Source organism: Homalodisca vitripennis, chromosome 6 (assembly GCF_021130785.1).
Source record: "Homalodisca vitripennis isolate AUS2020 chromosome 6, UT_GWSS_2.1, whole genome shotgun sequence".
Taxonomy (NCBI): domain Eukaryota; kingdom Metazoa; phylum Arthropoda; class Insecta; order Hemiptera; family Cicadellidae; genus Homalodisca; species Homalodisca vitripennis.
The window spans coordinates 44793242-44797819 of NC_060212.1; the positions used below are offsets into that span (position 1 = coordinate 44793242).

Consider the following 4578-nt stretch of genomic DNA (forward strand, 5'->3'; position numbering starts at 1 on the left):
ATGGCATGGTACAGTCTTTTTGTTGTGGTTTTTATTTATATTATTATAAAATATTGTTTTTATTTATATATTATAAAAAAACGTTTATTTGAAATAACTCAAGCTAACTATGTACGTAAGCTATTACGTAAACTTGTAAATGTCCATTGGAATAAAACAAATAAATCAGTTGTTAAACCAAAACTAACAACAAACATGTCAGCTAATATAACTAATTAGTTTCGGTTTAGACAATCACCTTATGGCTCTAACACTTTTAACTCTGGTATCAGGGTAACTTTCACTATCATGGTAAACTAAAGTGATACAAAAAACTTACAGACCGGACAGGACATAGCATCATGAAATTGTCTTACAATTTTAAGCGCAAATATTGGTTTTTGATGGTTTAGGTTGAAAAGATTAATTTTAATGTAAGACCATTAAGATGACTTGTTTTTAATATTCCAATATTAAAATATTAGCGCCCTTAATTTTAACATAAATATTGTCTGTTCAGACAAAATCTACAAATAACAAGCACGCATATGTGATAAACTTTTAAAGCTACTACAATTGGTCTCATAAAACCAGATAGCCTACCAAAAAATGCTAATTTCTTGTCTTAGTACTCTCAAAGTATTTAAAGTACGTCATGATTTATCACTGAATGTTATTGTTGATGACATATATTCAGTTAGTCAAATTATTTTTGTTTTTTGGAACAAGAAGCTGAGAAATCGCTCATTGCACTTAGTCCTAAAAGGACCTTTGAGGTGATTACGATGTGACAGGATATTAAGGATAGGTAAGGTAAAGAGTAGAAGCCGCCTCATGGTGAGAACCATTAGGAAGATTGATGGCATTATATTTCAGTTATGTCACTTTGGAGAAGTGGAGTCCACCCATGTATCACCCTCTCCAGTCAAAACAGGCAAGGGTAGCAAGGCGTTATATCTAGGCTAGCAACTGCCTCACTTAGGGAGTTAACACTCCAATACCAATCTTCCACACTACATTATACCTATCGCCTATCCTTGTAACCCAATATAAAGACATTTTCATTTAGTGTTTAATGTACCCCGTCATGGTACAGAGTAATGATAAAAATTATGTAAACCTACCTGGGGATAGTAAACTTGTAAAACAAATTAATCCTGATGATTTTTTATTGTAACATTTTTTTACAATATCAGCTATGATTTCTGAGCCTTTCCCTTGATTTTCTGCTGGAAGTTGATCGCGTATTTTCCACGTTGCCTTGTCGAGATGTAGTTGACGAGGAACGACGACCAATGCTAGAATCACGAGAAGCTACAGATATGTTATCTTCAGACCGCCTATCAAGTTTGGCTTCAGACTTCGGGGTTTTCTTTTCCTCTCTCTTATTGGGCTCGACTTTTCTCTTTTTGGAGGATTCTTTTTTTCTTTCTTCCTCTTCCTCATCTGTAGAATAGCTATCCTTTTTACTTTTCGCATCATCAGACTTTCCAGTCTTCTTGTTATTTTTCTTATTCGATGCTTCACCTTTTCTTTTTTTAGAATCTTTCTTCTTACCTCCTTGATCTTCTTCGTCTGTATTATTGTCATCCTTCTGGTTTTTCTCCTCCTCATCAGAATCCTGATCACGGCTATTATCCTTACGACTTTGCTTCGAACCTTTACGAGCGTTACTTCGTGAATCTTCATCACTTCCGCTTGACTTTTTTCCTGTTAGCTTTTGCCATATTTCTTTTAACTTCTTCCGTATTGATTCTGCTACTTCTGGGGCGAATATGGCAAGTAGCACATAAGCAAGTAAAAGCAACAAGATAAATATGTTGTTTGATAAATATCAAAATCCTCAGCAAATTGCCCCAAAATGATGACTTTTTCTGCTGTAACATAAAAACTGGATACTTGAATATTTGTAGAACTGTAAATTACATCGAAAGTCGAAGCATTTATATTAAGTTTACTCTCATATGAATTAAGAATTAAACTGAATTCACACGAGGAATTTAGTTTTTAATAACAATACAAAATTTAAGTTTTCAAATAAAATTTCCTATCGTATATTTGGTTATACTTACTTTAAGAGATACAAGTACTTACTATATCAGCATAAACTCCAAAACAGTAGTTAGATATGCAGAATTGTGAATAATAGCCGGATCTTTTCTGAAAGCGCATAAATATACAATTAATAATAAATTATTCAATAAATGTACTAAAACTACGTAAAGTTCGAGTTCTGTATTGCACACGAGTATGTTTTAAATGACTACCAACCATTTCTAAAATTACCATTACTAATTCGTCTTCTTTCGAGCTATACAATTGATCGATATATTAATTTTTCATTTGAGAAAAGAATTTGAGAAATACATTTTTCAGCTGAGCGTAGAGAGTATAACAATTTTATATCCATGATCTCCCGAAAAAAAAACTGACACATAGACTTGAAAGTTTGTAAGAAGCTTCATTTTTATACGCGGAATACTGAGTTTGATGATGATGCATGTCAGTCCATAATATTTCACTAAGTATTGGCAAAATGTTTTAAATTGGTCTTATGGGTAGCCATAATGGCAACGAGAAAATAGAGTAAGAAATCCTTAACCAAACTGAGCATTATAATATATAGGTTTCAGTATTTTATATTTTTACCATAGATGAAAAATAAAAAATAATAGAATCGGAAATCATTGTTATAAATTTGTAAATAGTTTGGCACTCTTACATTGTAATAACCTTACTAGTTAACTACGTGTTTGTTTTTGAATATCACTAAGATATTTAAATTCATTATCTAAAATATGAATATATTATGTGACAAGATATCTTGTGGTATATTTAACTGTAAACTTTTTGTTTTGCATGAAACTTCATTACTAAGTGCTCAAGAATGAGTTATTCGATGTTCCAGCAGCCCCGGCAAAACCTGTTACGCACATGTGAAATGTATTAATCCTTCCTTGTTATATTTAGTTATAAAAACCTTTGCGTTATGTCTGTAGTACTTAGTAGGATTTTCAGGAAGAGTAAGGTTGGAGTTTGGGTCTGCCACTTCCCTAATCTCACGTTACAGAGACAATGAGGAGGGACAGTGGACACTATCTCAGACATTCACCTTGGCAGGAAGGGGAGGGTAGCTCTGTTTTAGCATTTGTCCTCAAAGTGATCAGGTGGAAGTTTCTCCCTCACGCTAAGGGTTGTAAAAATCTAAGAGTGCAAAACCTACTCAATCATCCGCTGCAAGTAAACTAGACCTATGAACCTTTATCTCAATATCATACAGTTTACGCTAAATCATGAGCAACCTCTGTACATCCATTGACTTCACTGTTTTCACAGAAACCAGTGGAGGTTGGGGATAACTCTCTTGGTGCGACTATACTTGTTAGGCATACGAAATGTTCCATATCGTGTTTAGAATTCCTCACACATATAATATTCTATTCATAATAATAAATAATTTAATTTATTTAGCTACTTACTTCATACAACTTTCATGTCAGCATGTTAATCTTCAATACTTATGTTATTAAGTATGTAACTATTTATTAATTTGTAAAAATTTAGAATGACACAACTTGCTTACCCCCATGGTAAGTAATGCGCATTGCCGGCACTTACAACCTGTCATGTGTTTGGTTCCAAGAGCTCAGTACATCATGTAATTGTGTGATACTTGATTGATGTAATTTTTAATGTAATGTTTACCGTGTGTTAGCTGTAAAAATATGTTGAATTTTCTTGAGTGGAATTTAAATAGTGGTTGTAACCATAGAAACATTTTTGAATTCGGAGTTAGCAATTTTTGTGTATGTAAAAGTTAACTAAATTATTCACAGGTGTAATTTATTCCCTTGCTTTATTATGATGTATCTGAACTTTGAAAGAGGTGCAATACTTATCGTACTCACCATGGATGTCAACGTGGATTAGAGTATCATGTGTCAACATGAACTTTACTTAGCTATATGAACTGTTGCCAGCATGCACGCTATGGAAGGTGAAGTGAGGCCAATGTACGTTTTACAAAACGTTTTTAGTATTTTACAACTTTATTTGTGAAAAGAAATCTTATAATTTATATATCCTTTTATACTAAAATAAGAACTTCCTTTGAAAAAATAATAAGATTTCAGACATTTGCCACCGTTAAATACTACAACCAAGCATATCAATACTTTTGGAGTATTCATCCCCTTCTTCAGCTACAAAAAAACAAAAAACTAAGGCTAAAAAAATAAAAATTGTTACATGACACTGCTACGTAAAGGTAACGTAATTGTGTTATATCTGACAAACTGTATGAAGTCCAGACTATAGAGAATGAACCAAGCAATGTTACCGCACAGGAGCCCAGAGCACAAACTCTCCTGTCATGTTTTAAATTTTTTTAAATGCCCTAGTGCCTTATGTAAATGGTAAATTTCAATCCTCAAATTTAGTGTTAAAGCTACTTATTTTTAAACACCTCTCAAAACATCTCTTTGCACAAAAATGTTCAACCACATAAAAGCTTTCCTTCAGTTCGGTTATTTTACTACGTCGATGGGCATGTAAACTCATACATACCAAAACGTAAGCAGGGAATATATAAACATATTT

At 32.8% G+C, this 4578-nt stretch overlaps 1 long non-coding RNA gene across 1 annotated transcript; it reads right to left on the minus strand.

Moving 5' to 3' along the window:
• Positions 1–1804: 1804 nt before the first annotated feature.
• Positions 1805–3712, minus strand: LOC124365178. The gene is made up of 3 exons (XR_006922709.1): positions 3563–3712; positions 2074–2139; positions 1805–1856 (listed from the first exon to the last, which is right to left on the minus strand). It is a non-coding gene; the product is annotated as an uncharacterized LOC124365178 (long non-coding RNA).
• Positions 3713–4578: the final 866 nt, after the last annotated feature.